Source organism: Lissotriton vulgaris, chromosome 2_2 (genome assembly GCF_964263255.1).
Source record: "Lissotriton vulgaris chromosome 2_2, aLisVul1.2, whole genome shotgun sequence".
NCBI lineage: Eukaryota > Metazoa > Chordata > Amphibia > Caudata > Salamandridae > Lissotriton > Lissotriton vulgaris.
The window spans coordinates 309,921,360-309,937,555 of NC_141688.1; the positions used below are offsets into that span (position 1 = coordinate 309,921,360).

Sequence of the window (16,196 nt, forward strand, 5' to 3'; positions counted from 1 at the left end):
GCAGTCGTTGAACTCACTGGGGCATTATTTGGATAAAGAGGGTGTGCGGCTTGAGCCTGACCCTCAAAGAGAGTCTCGCCTGCCGGGTAAGGAGATAGGTCAGTCGTTGAACTCAGAGGGGCCATTATTGGGATAAAGAGGGTGTGCGGCTTGAGCCTGACCCTCAAGGAGAGTCTCGCCTGCCGGGTAAGGAGATGGGGCAGTCGTTGAACTCACTGGGGCATTATTTGGATAAAGAGGGTGTGCGGCTTGAGCCTGACCCTCAAGGAGAGTCTCGCCTGCCGGGTAAGGAGATAGGGCAGTCGTTGAACTCACTGGGGCATTATTGGGATAAAGAGGGTGTGCGGCTTGAGCCTGACCCTCAAGGAGAGTCTCGCCTGCCGGGTAAGGAGATAGGGCAGTCGTTGAACTCACTGGGGCATTATTGGGATAAAGAGGGTGTGCGGCTTGAGCCTGACCCTCAAGGAGAGTCTCGCCTGCCGGAAAAGGAGATAGGGCAGTCGTTGAACTCACTGGGGCATTATTTGGATAAAGAGGGTGTGCGGCTTGAGCCTGACCCTCAAGGAGAGTCTCGCCTGCCGGGTAAGGAGATGGGGCAGTCGTTGAACTCACTGGGGCATTATTTGGATAAAGGGGGTGTGCGGCTTGGGAGCGCATCACCTGCTGGGTAAGGCACGGGAGCCAATAGCGCCCATATATATTCCTAGGGGATGATTCGTTTTGCGCTATATCAAATCCAGATAACATAAAATAACATACCTTTGCAGCGTTAAGTGGAGTTCATGGAATAAACAGGGTGTGTGTCCTGGGCCTGACCTGCAGGGACAGCTTTGCCCACCCACTGAGGAACACAGCAGTTGTGGCGCTCACAACGGGGCGCTACTGGAACCAAGATGGCTTGTGCTGTGCCCACAAGGAGAGTCCCATCTGCCGGTGAGGAATAAGGATAAACAAACAATATCCCGGCTGGTATTCCTATAGGGGCGATTAGACATGTATGCAAAAAGCATTACGTGGACAGAAATAAGGAGACTCAATTAGTTTTGAAACATGCCCATGGCATCGTATAATTAAAGAAAAGTAAGAAACACAGTTGTAACAGCACTGTACATCAATGAATAACAAAACAACCCGAATTGGACTTGGTGCTCGGCATGTGCAAATGGCACAAAGGTGGCGACACAAGTGACAATTGTGGTCAGCATGAACGGCGCATGGTGTGAAAGTGTTTGAATATATACAGTGAATCACGAGAACAATGTTGCTCCAAAATAAATTGCAATGCGAAAGTTTTTTCAAATTCCATGTGGCGAGTCTACGCCGGTCTTCGCTGCTTAATTCAGCCCCAGGTTCCTTTCAATCGAGGCATCGTCCTCTGTACCCTTTCAGGACATGCTGCCTCCCGTTAACCATTTACACACCCCCCGAGGTGGATCCCCTTCTCTTTTTTGGAGCAGCGTCATCAGAACTCCGGACAATCAAGAGGGAGAGGGAGGGGAAGAGGCAACTACAACCAAGTACCTCAGTTCCTTCAACGTCCTCGCACAAGGAGCCAGAAGACTTGGGACTAGTTGCAACCAAGAAGGCTCCAATAATTAATCGCTCCACCTATAGTCTGTCAGCTAGTGAGATTAGTTTGTTGGAAAAAGGATTAGGATTCACAACAACTTCCAATGTAGACAGATACTCGTTAGAGAGAGATTTGCAAAGTTTTTTCCGTAAGGTTAGGCTAGCAATCTTCTTTGAAGGGAAAGAAAGACGAATTAAAACTAATAAATCAGGGCTTAGAAAAAAATCTGCCTGGACCCCTAGTATTAACATGATGTCTAAAGACATTGATGCTTTTGAGAGAAGCGTAGATAAAAGCGTGGGTGATCTGCTTAAACACAAGAACTGGACTAACCACAATTTGACCAAAGATGAGTCTCTAGCACTACGTACATTAGAAAACAATGCAGCATTGACGATAAAACCGGCCGATAAAGGCGGTGGTATCGTTGTTATGGATACCTCTGATTATAACAATAGGATACATTCTCTTCTAGATAACAGGGACCACTATATACCATCTAACAGAGACGAATGGTTATCTCTGAAAGAGACCATCAGTAGGTTATTATGTGAGGCAAGAGAGGATGAGGTGATCAGTGACGAAGAACTTGCCTTCCTCAGAAACGACAATCCTATAACCAGAGCACTTTATGGACTTCCTAAAGTCCATAAGGACATAACTAATCCACCAACGAGGCCAATTGTCTCCACCATCGGCTCATTGACTGAACCATTGAGCAAATATGCTGACATATTTCTTCAGCCTCTGGTGACAATTCAAAAGGCCTATATTAAAGATACCACGGCTATTATTCATCAAGTAGAGGGCCTTATTTTTAATCCTGAGAATCAGTTTCTAGTTACATTAGATATAGAGGCATTGTATACAAATATCCCGCAAGAAGCCACTATTTTAATGATTGTATCCCTGCTTAGTACAGATGAGAGAGACCTGTCGGCTCATGAAAGATTCATTGTAGATTGTGTTTCCTTGGTATTAAAGAATAATATATTATTGTTTGGTAAAGATCTTTACAAACAAGTCAAGGGGACCAGCATGGGGGCCACTTGTGCCCCCAGTCTGGCCTGCCTTTATGTATCTCAGTTTGAAGAAAAACATATTTTTCGCTTGCGTCGCCACCTTTTGTGTCACTTGCACATGCCGAGCACCAAGTCCAATTCGGGTTGTTTTGTTATTCACTTTTGTTTTTTTATTCTGATTATCTACCCTAATCCCGATGTGGTTTATGGGTAATACTCCGGTAGTACTTTATAAGGTGAGGAATTAAGGGCACTCACAGGGGACGCTATTTGATGAAACAGGGCGTGGCCTGGGCCTGCTCTGTTAGGGAGGAACGGGAGTAAATGATGTCATTTAACATGTCATGAGTGATGTCACAGGGCGTGGCCTGGGCGTGCTATGTCGGGTGGGGCATGGAAGTAAATTATGTCATTTAACATGTCATGAGTGATGTCATATGAGAGATGTACCGGGTGAGGAATGGGGTTACTGAGGCTGCTCACAGGGGGGTTATTGGTGATAAATTGGACAGACTTTGCTCTGTGAGACAAGAACCCAAGTACTGACGTCATTGGTGCATAGTGAACAGTGTATATATTCATTTATTTAACGCGTTGCGATATCCTCACTTGTGACAGAAAGCTGCTTCATTTCGCGGAAGAGTATTTCACAATTATTTCCAGTAATTAATGAGCCAACTTTCCGTTTGATGAATGATCCTTCTCGGTGGGGGCTGTCTGGGGGGATGGGAGAGCTGCACATGGGTCATCAAAGACGTCCCAGCTGCATTTGGAGGGGTCCGGTCCTTTCGAAAGGGTGGGGTGGATCCTGTCAGTTTTCAGATCGGGGACAAAGACTCTTTAAATGGCCCTGTCTTTTGATTTCTTTTAGATTTGCCAGATTTTTGTTGATTTCTAAGGTCTGAGCTAATCAGGTTCATTCATTCCTTCACTCATTCAGCCTCTGTGGTTCTTGCGCTTGAATCTGGCATCTGTGATTAGGTGGGCATTACTGGAACTCACATTGCAGCTGGTACCATAGTTTTTAAGTCCTGGCTCGCATGTGATTTCAAGATGGTGGAGGGGATTTTAACTTTATTATCTGCTCAACCAGTAGCCAATGCTGTTCTTTCAGAACAGCAGTGATTGGATGATATATAAGGAAATAAGATAGCAGCTTAAAGTGGGACTTTCTCATGTTTTAGTTTTTAGGGCACAGGCACTATAAACACGTTGGTCAAACTTAACTTCCTTTCAACTTTATGTTTCTTAGGAAATTTCTTTTAATTTATTAAAAATATAATTTCGAAAACTAATGCCTTTACCGTGTGTCACATTCCATCATACTTTATATTTAGTCTGGTGGCCCGTTTCTCTTCCAGGGTGGTGGGAGTAAATTACTACTGTGCTCTATTAGAGGTGACGCCTACCTAATTTAGAAATGGCCGCCATGCTGGACTTCATTTCTAAAGCATTCGCAGAAACTGCTGTCACGAAGGTGCCAGAATGACGGAGCCTTGCACCAAGCTGTTTTCTTTTTTTCCCTTCAAAACGAAAATCCTGAAGCAGGATTTTCTTTTTGAAAATAATGAAGAAAATGCTCCCCTTGCTATGGGGGTCCTCTCCCGTGGTGAAGAAACCATTTAGCAGTTTTCATTGCTCCTTACTGCCATAGTTTTGCTGGCGATGACGGGCAGTGAAAACTGACCTCTAATTCTGCTGATTTAAATCAGGAGGGTGGAATTAGAAGTCTGCCTCCGATGGCCAACTGAGGGGTTTAAAACTTATGCCACCCTCATTTAATCCCTTCACTGCGGGGGTAATTACCCCACGGAGGGGGGGGGGGGGGGGGGGGCCGTGGCGCCACGGTGCTCGTGACGAGCCCAGCTCGTCATGAGTTACAGTAGAGCTGTGCTCATGACGAGCTGGGCTCGTCACGACTCCGCCCACTGATTAATTTGCCTGCATAGGTGGGGAATCAATCACGCAAGGGCTGACAGCGGCAGTTATGACGAGCCCAGCTGTCATGAGCACAGCTCTACTGTGACTCATGACGAGCTGGGCTTGTCACGAGCACCATGGCGCAGAGGCACGTCATGAGCATGGAAGAGGTTAAATGGCAGACCACTATGTTGTCGGGGAGGGAACACTGTCGCCATTGTGAATTAGTTGCCTCTATGGCAACATATAAATTAGGCCCTACACCACCCATAACTCCCACCTCTCATACTGGTGGAGAAAGCTTAAACCTAGATATGTTTGACAGAATCCTTCATAATGTTCAAAGTGTGCATGATATCGTGATAAAGTTCTTGGCGTGGTACTGTAAAGCATTTGTGACTGCTGGCTGTGCAGGTACATGCTGGTCGCTGTATTGGTCTATTATGGTGGGTGTATCGCTGTATGATAATGGATTTGTGCACATAGGCACAGAAGTGTTTGAATATACAGTGGCAGATGTATATTTGTATGACTGTGACTGTATAAGAAATTGTTTATGTTGGATATATGTACATATCTTGATGGCTGTTGCCTTATGAATTTGGCTGTTCAGTTGTCTGATGGGAGTGTATAGTGTATATTTTGGGTTTGTCAGACATACAATGGTGTGTATGGGCAGTGATTGTGGTTGGTATGGGCAGTTGGTGGCGGAAGTATAGAAGTAGGAGTGTGCAGAGCAGTTTTTCAGTTCCATGTGCAATTTGTCAGATTTTTGCTTGATTTTTTGGGACTTGTAGTTCAGTTTAGCCAATTATAAAATGTGAACTACAAGTCCCAGCATGCAAGGCAAAACCCTGAATTGGATGAGTTCTCACACATGCACCTGGAAAACATAAAAGCTTTAAAGGAGGTAGTATACATGTCACTGTTTGATTGTCTGATCAGTCTGTGTGTTTGTGTAATGAAGATTGTGCGGTTATTTAGTCGTAGGTGTGCAGTTGTGAATGGTGGAGAGGTGTTGTGCAGCGGCCAGGGCAGCTGACTTTGGAGCACAGGGTTCACGGTTCGATCCCTGGCTCCGGCGGCAGCTCAGCTCAGCACCATGTGACTCTGGGCAATAGCTCACCTAATTTCCACGACGGCCCCCAGCACCTTGAGACCCGTAAGGGTGAGTAGTTTGCGCTTTACAAATACGTATTTTTTGTGTATGATGTTGTGTCAGTAACACGGTGGTGGCTGTTTTGCATTGGATGGATATATTTATGAGGGTGATTGTATTGGCATATTACGGTGGATTTGTTTACATATGATTTGGATGATTTACAATAGCAGTGTGTTACCATGTAGTGGTTTGAGGATATGTCATGTTTAGTAAGTTGGCATAAGATGTTAGTTCTGTGACTCTGGGCAATAGCTCATTTAATCTTCCCGACGGCCCCCAGCGCCTTGACACCTTCGGGTAATTGTTTGCGCTTTACAAAATACTAGACATTTATATATGAGGCCTGGTAAGCTGGGCTGATAGTTGGTGTGTAGACAAATAAAGGGCTGTCTGGATGTAGGATGTTGGTTGTGTTGGCGTGTGATAGTGTGCACTGGCATATGATGTTGCGTGTGGAGTTGTATGATAGCTGGTGTGTTGGTCTATGATGCTGAATTCATTGGACTATGATGCTGGTTTTGTGGATGTACAATGGTGGATGTGTTGGTGTTTTATTGGTTGTGTGTAGATAAGACGTTCAGATATTGTGGTGGGTAGGTTGGAGCATGATGCTGGGTTGTGCTGTCTTTATATGTTGCCTACGTTAATGTTTGATGTTGGTTGTTGGCTATGTGGACATATGATGTGGGTATATCCTAGGAGCCGCCATGTTGTTTAGCCCGTGCAAGCATTTAACAGGATTGATCCGAACTCCTGCCCTCCCTCCTACCCTTCTGCTTTGGGACGTGCTTGGAAAAGCGTCCCCTTTGCAGCTGCCAGTGCTTATCGAAGCAAGCCTCGTCTTGGGAGCTGCAGTCCAGCTCTCGCCTGAGAGCTAGTACTTTGAGGCATCATAGCGCGTGCCAGGAGCCTGGGGCTGTGATGTCCTGAGAGGCTGGAGAGCTGGAGCGGTGGGAGGGGCTGGGAGGGGGCGGGGCCGCCTTTGGCAGTGGGAAATGGTTGTTTTCCACTATGAGGCTGTTGGCTGCAAACAGAGACTTGTTTGCTGCAGTCTGTAAAGAATGCCACATCGCACAGCAATAATGGAACACAACAGTAACACAATGCAGCATAAAAAAGAAATATAAATGCATCACAGAACACAAATCTGTGAACACAACATAATAACACAATGGCTGCACAAAATAAAATGAAAGCACAATACATGCATAAACCACAGCAAATGAACGCACAATAACATACCACAGCAACAGAGCACCCTAAAAAACACAGGACTAAGAAAATGTGACACAGAAACCCAAAAACCCAACAGAAGGTCATAGACTCTAACACAACCAGACGACCTAATAACAAGACAATGCAAAAACAGTCATCATGTTCAGCTATTGTGTTGTTGCATTGTTTTGTTATTATTTTGTAGTTCTGTTGGCATTTTGCTGTTATATTATGGTATGGCGTCATGCTGATGTGTTATAATGTTGGTGTTTTGTTACATTGTCTGTTGTGTGCTTATTCATTGTGTTCTTTTGTTTTGGGGTGTTGCTGTCTTCTGTTATTGTCATGTAGTGTTGGTGTTATTCGACTATACTGACTCGTGTCTGTTATTTTGTTGTCATGTTGTGCTCTCGGTCTGTTGTGGTTTTGTGGTGGTTTGTTAATGTTTTTAGGATTTGGATTGTTTTCACACTGCGGTGTGTTGCATAGTGGTTAGCTATATAGTTGTAGTGTGTTTGTTGTGTTGTTGTGTTATTTTGTTGTTGCGTTATTTTGGCATTATGTTATTGTAATGTGTTATCTTCTTGCAGTATTGTGTTATTCGTGTGCCCTATCCTCTTAAACATGCTGAAACATTATTGTAACGCAAGCCACCTCCACAAATTCACTTTCAGATGCAGAGGTAAAATGTTCTTGCACCAAACACTGCACTATGTGTTACACTGACCAACAATATGTTGTGATCCGGGAGCAGACTTTACAACGAAGCCGGAACCGTGCATGCCTTTACCACGCAGGCCTTACCACGCATACGACACTACCACGCAAGTCTTTACCACACAGGCCTTACCACGCATGCGACACTAACACCCAAGTCTTCACCACACAGGCCTTACCACGCATGCGACACTACCACCCAAGTCTTCACCACACAGGCCTTACAACGCATGCGACACATTCCCCCCGCATGCCTTTATCACACAGGCCTTACCACGCATGCGACACTGCCACCCAAGTCTTTACCACACAGGCCATACCACACATGCAACACTACCACGCAAGTCTTTACCACACAGGCCATACCACACATGCAACACTACCACGCAAGTCTTTACCACACAGGCCTTACCACGCATACGACACCACCACGCAAGTCTTTACCACATAGGCCTTATCACGCATACAACACTGTGTGACTACCACGCAAGTCTTTATCACACAGGCCTTACCACGCATACAACACTACCACGCAAGTCTTTACCACATAGGCCTTACCACGCATACAACACTGTGTGACTACCACGCAAGTCTTTACCACACAGGCCTTACCACGCATACGACACTACCACGCAAGTCTTTACCACATAGGCCTTACCACGCATACAACACTGTGTGACTACCACGCAAGTCTTTATCACACAGGCCTTACCACGCATACAACACTACCACGCAAGTCTTTACCACACAAGACTTTGAAACGAATACTCCTTTACCACGCATGCCTTTACAACGAAAAGGCATGAGTGGTAAAGGCATATTCGCTGTGAAAGTTTCATAGGTAAGTATATGTATGTTTTAAGTGTTTTAGGTATTGTGTTTTCACATATATTTATATACATATATAGAAATATGTATATACAGGGCTTTAAGTGGGCGGGGCCCTGCCACTGCTCAGCACCCACCGCTTTTTAAAAACAGGTGCCAAGACAGGTCCCCATCGCCCATAGTGCAAACCGTCACTGCCTTTGATGTAACTTCTAAGAGACTCGTTTCTCAGTTTTATATAGCGCAAACATGGAGCGCTTTACATGAGCACCAGTTACATTACACAAGGAGATATTTTTTTGTTTTGAATCACATGACGTCAGGATCGAACCTGTTTTCTCAGCACAAAGGTAGGGTGCTCTAGCCTTACCCACAACCTCACCCACAAGAGTGAGTAGCAATTTCAGTATTATATACAACAAAGTCACAATTGTTCCTTATTTATCTTATGCAATTTACAACCATTGACAAATCCAATAGTCCTGGCTTGTTGTAGGAGTAATGTTACTTTTAAAAAAAAACACATTTTTACGGAGTTTGATATAGCGCAAACTTGACCCAAAGGTATTGGGTATCAGAGCGCTTTACACGAGCATCAGTTGCGTTACATGAGGACACATTCATTCTTGTTAGGCACGGGGAGATTAAGCGATTTGCCTAGAATCACAGGATGTTGCGCGTCATTGCCGAGACCCGGACCCGGTTCCCCATATTTGTTTGTTCCATATCTGGATGACTGGACAGACGCAGCCAAATACCAGTGGGGCCGCACACTATGCTCAGCACATAATTTTATTTTACGTGTTTTAAGCCACGCACGTAATTACAATGGCCAAGCCCTATGAGAGACCCTCTTGTTTTTTCATCCCACTCAAAGCCCTGTGCATATATATTTATATATGAATATGCAAAAGGTTTTTGTTAGGATTTAAAGTAACCCGGTATTTGTAAAGCGCAAACTTATCACCCCTAAGCGTCTGAAGGCACTGGGGCCGTCGGGGAGATTAAGCGAGCTATTGCCCAGAATGCTTTGCTACCACCGGCAATCAAACCGTGAGCCGCGTGCTCCGGAGTCAGCCACCCTGGCTGCTAGACCACACTTCTCCCTCAGGGTTTAGAATGGGTAAGAGCATATGGGTTTTTGCGTTGTAGGATTTTTAGGGTTTAGGGTGGGTTTGGTGTTTTAGGTGGCAAGGGTAATTTAGTGTTTAGGGTGGGCATGGGTTTTTGGGTGACAAGGGTATTTTTAGGGTTTGTTGCGGGTATGGGTTTTTGAGTGCTAGGGGGCTTTTAGGGTATAGGGTGGGTATGGGCTTTGGGGTGGCTGGGTAATTTTAGGATTTAAGATTTAGTATAGGTTTTTGGGTGGCAAAGGTATTTTTTGCGTTTAGGGCTAGTATGGGTTTTTGAGTGCTAATGGGTTTTTAGGATTTAGGGTGGGTATGGATTTTTGGATGGCAAGGCTATTCTTAGGGTTTGGAGTGGGAATGAGTTTTTGGGTGGTAATGATAATTTTAGGGTTTAGGGTAGGTTTGGGATTTTGGGGGCAAGGTTATCTTTTAGGGTTTAAGGTGGGTGTGGGTTTTTGGATGGTAAGAGAATTTTTTGGATTTAGAGTTTAGGGTTGGTACCAATTTTTGTGTGGTAGGGGCAGGGATGTGGAATTCCTATAGCCCGACGCCCAAGACATATTGTTTGGGGTCAAGGGCAACAATTTTTAATGTGTATTTTGTCCTTGTGACAAGTATCCCCAACCCCCTGCAGCACAAACCCTTTGGCTGCCAGTTTGCAGTACCACATTAAGGATCAGGGAAGGGCACTCACTGCAGTTAAGTTAATATTTGTGTGCCTATGTTAATGCTGTTCAAACTTGTATTTATGGTTCATTAATTGAAAGCCTTTATTATTAGGGAGAGCGCTCTAAGTTAATGTACGTTCTGACTGCACTACTGACAGTGGTTCCAGTATGAAAAGGTTTAAAAGTTTAAAAGTTTAGCAACATGAGGCTATGCATGATGCTCACAGAATGCTCTCTGATTAGATGCAAATATTCTCAGAAGCTTGAAAGCAAGATTAATTTTTATTTGCGTTCAATATAAAATATTCCTAAAAAATTAAAGTAGGGAAATAACATTTTGCTAAACTACTGTAAAATTTCAAGTACCATTTCTTTGCAGCATCCTTTAGTAAAATGTGTTGATGCATGCCAGTATTTCCCAAAAATATTCATATTGGAAAATGTGTGTAACTAGTTTCAATAAGATTATGGGAAACAAAAATAAACAAGCCTTGGCAAAGCCAGTAGGTCTGACATTGGTGGTCAGCTTTTTAGTTTTGGTAATGCGTGACTTGTTTTGGCATGGCTTTTGTAAAACCTTATTGATGTGAGAGCTGCCGGGCCCTCACCATTATAACAAACATTGGCAAACGCAAACATTGTTTTTGGTCTCAAAGAGCACACACTGCCACATTAGTTACTGGTACTGAACAAAACTACTTTGTGTACCAATATGCTCCTTGTGAAAGAGCAGAATGCTGTCACTCACAGTGAAGCCAGCCGATTCAGAGAGACAGAGAATTTTAATAAACACAAAAGGTCATGGTTAACGCCAGACCAAATTAGGGGCCCAATTATTAAAGAAAGTCTCAAAAGTGCACCTTTGGTATATGGCTTTCGTGAATTCACAAGAATTTACATTAGTAGGGCAAGAAATTGTACTTCTACAAAATATTTGTGAACTGCATTTTAGCATGAGCAAATATGCATGTGTACATTTGCTCATGCGAAAACCTGGATGTTTGAAAGTTCATTTTCCCTCCAACTACTTTTTTTCCCACCTCTGAAAGAAGGTTTACGTATGCCACACTCAAGAGTAAATTTCCAACATTTCTCAGTATGGGAAAGATTGAAAACCCTAAAACATGCAAGTTAGTAGGTTTGCACAGACTCAATAGGGCATTCCAAGCCTGGAACTAATGCTTACCACCATCTTCAGTCCTAGTATGTGGAGCTGCGGAAACGTGGCAACATAAAATGATTACTAGTATTCAAACACTACTATGGGATATGCCCTGGCATAATCAGAGAGGCTATATAAGAGCTCTTATATAATGAGATTGCTGCCATAATTTGTGGGAGCACTACATGGCACCAAAGGGACGAGTGGATTTTGTTACAGGACAAGTAGATTTATGAAGCAACCTGCCCATAGACAAGTAGATATTTTAATAAGTTCCACACCCCTGTAGGGGTATTTAGGGTTTAGGGTGGGTATGATTTTGGGGTGACAAGGGCATTTTAGGGTTTAGGACGGGATGGGTTTTTAGGTGGTAGGGATATTTTTAGGGTTTACGTTGGATATGTATTATGGGATGGGAAGGGTGTATGCATGTGTGTTTGTGTATATATATATATATATATATATATATATATATATATATATATATATATATATATATATATATATATATATATATATATATATATATATTAGCAGCCCGTCCCGAAGTTGTCCGGGTATGAATTGCTGCCGGCCAGTAGTATATTGTTTTGTAGGATTTCGTTTTGATAGTATTTCTTATCTGTGACAGGCCTGTGAAATGCTCCGATTCACAGTGCACTGCTGATGCACTTAAGAGTGCGCGTTCAGTAGTGTGTGAACTCGAGTTTCCCTACTTTATTTTTCCTTGCAATATAATATAGCGCGAACTCGACAACATGGCATGAGCACAATTTACATTACAGAAGAACACATTCATTTGTGTTAGGCACAGGGAGACAAAGCGATTTGCCTGGAATCACAGGATGTTGAGCTGATGCCGAGATTCAAACGTAGCTCCCCAGCTCTAAAGTTCTCACTTCTAGAACTTGTGGCGGGAGGTGTGTCTTAAAGTGTATGTCGGTGCTGGCCATCAATGAGAGAGACCTGTGCATTTTTCAAATGGGTGGTGAAAAAATATGAGTATGTTGCTGGAGATGTGGGCCGCCGTGGAACCAATGTACTTACCGGGGAGGGTAAACACCCATTTTTCCGCAACTTTCTTTCCGCTTACCATCACTCCGCATACTTTCATTACGAAAGTACCATGACTCCGCAATGCCATTATAACGCATGGCATTACATTTTATATGCTTTTACCACGCATACATTTACAACGAAATTCGTTGTAAATGCATGAATGGTAAAAGCATGTTTTTTAATGTTTGGATAAGGTAAGTATGGGTATAGGGGTATATGTTTTGGGGTACTGAGGTATATGTTTTGGGGTGTTTGGGTATTTTAAGGATTCAGATATAGTTTTGGGTTATGGGGTACAGGGGTAGTTTTAGGGTTTAGGGATAGGTATGTGTTTTGGGGTACAGGGGTATTTTTAGGGTTCAGGGCTAGGTTTGGGGGTATAGGGGTATTTTTAGGGTTATGGGTTAGGTTTGGGTTTTTGGGGTACAGGGGTATTTTAAGGGTTCAGGGCTAGGTTTGGGTTTTGGGGTACAGGGGTATTTTAGGGTTCAGAGGTAGGTTTGGGTTTTGGGGTACAGAGTTATTTTTAGGGTTCAGGGCTAGGTTTGGGGTACAGGGATTTTTTTAGGGTTCAGGGGTAGGTTTGGGTTTTGGGGTACAGGGGTATTTTCAGGGTTCAGGGCTAGCTTTGGGGTTGGGGTACAGGGGTATTTTAGGGTTCTGGGGTAGGTTTGGGTTTTGGGGTACAGTGGTATTTCTAGGGTTCAGGGCTAGGTTTGGGTTTTGGGGTACAGGGGTATTTATAAGGTTCAGGGCTAGGTGTGGGTTTTGGGCTACAGGGGTATGTTTAGGGTTTAGGGATAGGTTTGGGTTTTGGGGTACAGGGTATATTTATAGGGTTAAGATGAGTTAGTGTTTAAGGGTGTTGGGGTATTTTAAGGAGTAAGGGTGGGTTATAATTATGGGGTGCAAGGGTATTTAAAGGGAGCAGGGTGGGATTAGCACACAATATGAGACATGGCATGAAGGGCGGAACGTACCACACGCCCCCAGCGTTTGTCACGCCCCCAGCACATGCCCACAGCACAACGCAGACACGCCCACAAGGGACTACTTTGCTGGCACGGTTCTTTTACCTTTTAAATGTATATGGTGGGCGTCTGCACAGCCTATGTCCTTCTGCTGCAACTGCCCTTTCCAACGCTGTATTGGGTGTTGTGATTGGTGCAGTGGTTCCTGAGATTACCCGCCTCAAAGGTTTGGGCTCTCTCTTTATTATATTAGTATATATTATATTTATTTATAAATATATGGTATAAAAAATAATTATGGTATATATCCGTCGGAGATGGTTGTAAGGGGGTTCCTCTGAAATGACAAGGCGCAGCACACCCCTCTGCTCAGACTACCCCATGTAGGGGTATGCCCCAGACTTCCCTTTAACCCCCCACTGAACCCTTGGTGACATGCACACTCCGCGCACCAACATGCTAGGCAGAACAGAGTGTGATAGAAGACACAATGTAACACGCATCCCTCGTATTAAAAACACACCAGAGGCGTCCAGCGCAGTTTCTTACTGTGCAACACAAACGTACAACGTCGAAGACAGAATATGAAACCAGACGAACCAAGACGTATAAAGTTACAACTACGCTGAACAACCAGTGCACACAACCAACCAGACAAAGAGAATCAATCTTTTACAGCAATACGCCAAAAACAGATTACAGCAACTGTGTTGCACCACCAGCGCTTTTCACATATCACTCCCACCCCTAACACAAAGGATATGATGCAGAATAGACCTCAGAGGGATGGATTTCAGCCCACACTCAGCGGCTGACTAGTGTGGTATCTAATAAACACCAGGGCCCTTATTAACTACAAATACGCACCTGGTGCACGGCGTTGCATCAAAGGGGGAGAGCAGAAATGTTCCATATCTACTCCCTTGAAGGGATGGCACACTTTGGGCAGCGTAGTGCCAAGGCAGGCACCCTTGCGTGACGACACAAAGGTGCCAGTGGGGTGGAAAGAATAGTCCCTGCACAGAAACTATTCATAGAGGGGTACTCCTCTCCTGCCGACTGCAGTTCACATGCAAAGAGGAAGTAAGAAGGAGAAATACACCAGCCATGGGCACGTGCACCATTCTGGCTCGAACCCATGTGTATTTACTTTAGTAAATATGGTTTGTGCCAAAACCGATGGGCGAATGCACAGGAACGCCCTGGCTCCCCCATGGAATGCATCCCTTATGCAAGGTAACACAAGGCAGAGTTACACCCCCTTCTTTTTACAAAGCCGCTAAAATCTGGCTTTGCGTGGCTTAGTAAATACCAAAAAGATTTAGCATCAGGCGTGCGTCATAATAGTAGTGACACATCCTTGAAATAAAATCTTAATAAATCTAAGCCTAAGTACATGGATCGTCGTACCATACAACTCCTCTGCACATGTAATACGTCGCGCAATCCCCTGGCTTATCCTTTGTTGAGTGTCATTTAAAACACTCGCGACGTGTCGTGAAGCAAGCGAAAAGCACGCGCCGGCCAGAGAGATGAGCGATCTAGCTAGCCTGAAGTACAGAGCGGAAACCTGGCAGTCAATATACCAGTAATGTTTACGATGTGCACAAACAAGGCAGCCCCACAAATGTCACTTTTTACAGCATCCATTGATTTTCCTATTCCGGTTGCATTGTGTAAGACCAAAGAAGAAATCCCCTGTTAACGGCTCCAGAGGTGGTCTGTGTATGGTTGAAACCACAGCTCAGTGAACACAAACCTGCCGCTCTTTCTAGAACGCGAGGCATAGACAAAAAGCAAAATGACGCAATGTAAACGGTAAGCAAACAAGCATGTGATATCCATGATGGCAGTTATAGGTGTTTTACATAAACGACAACATTTGGGTTCATGCACATAGTGTCCAGATGAACCAGACTAATTCTGGACCTCCCCCGAAGGACCCACATCGCCCCCACCTCAGAAACCTCCGCTTGCTCCCCATCCAGAAGAGATGCCAGTTCAAGATCCTCACGCACGCCTACAAACCTCTACATGACCAAGGATAGTCCATCAACTGTACTTCCATCTACCCACAAGACACCTGTGCACCACCTCACTCGCCCTTGCACCCCCCGCATCTGCCGCAGCGGGGCGCTCCTTCTCCTACATCGCCACCAAGACCTAGAACGACCGGCCCCTTCACCTCCAAACAGCACTCTTCCAGAAAAACTTTAGAAAGAAACTCAAGACCAGACTTTTCGACGGAGACTTGACCCCTCAACGCCCAGAAACCCCTGAAGAGACAGGGTTGCACTATACAAATGCAGATTTTATTTTTTACGGAGTTTTATATAGTGCGAACTTGACTCAAAGGTATCGGGTATCAGAGCGCTTTACACAAGCACCAGTTGCGTTACATGAGGACACATTCATTTTCTTTTGTTAGTCACAGGGAGATTAAGTGATTTGTCCAGAATCACAGGATGTTGAGCGTTGTTGCCGAGACTCGAACCCGGTTCCCCAGATTTGAAGTCCACTGCCCCAGCCATTAGGACAACTCATCTCCCCATTGATTGATTAATTCAATGACGGCCAAAATATGTCCCTGTAATTAGATAAAAAGAGAGAGATTCCATGAAATTGCATTTGGGCCCAGGAGCAGCTCACTCCTTCAGACCTTAGGCTCACAACTTGAGACAGGGAAGCAAAGACGCTACTCTTTATCATCTGCACGAACCAACTTCAGCACACTGGACATCAGGGTTTATTGAAACAATGGTAATGCGCAGG

The 16,196-nt window shown here is 44.4% G+C and overlaps 1 protein-coding gene across 3 annotated transcripts in view; it reads left to right on the plus strand.

Annotated features, from left to right (window-relative positions):
- Nucleotides 1-16,196, plus strand: part of MAPK8IP1 (mitogen-activated protein kinase 8 interacting protein 1) — a 396,070-nt gene that overhangs the window by 169,086 nt on the left and 210,788 nt on the right. The window lies entirely within an intron of this gene.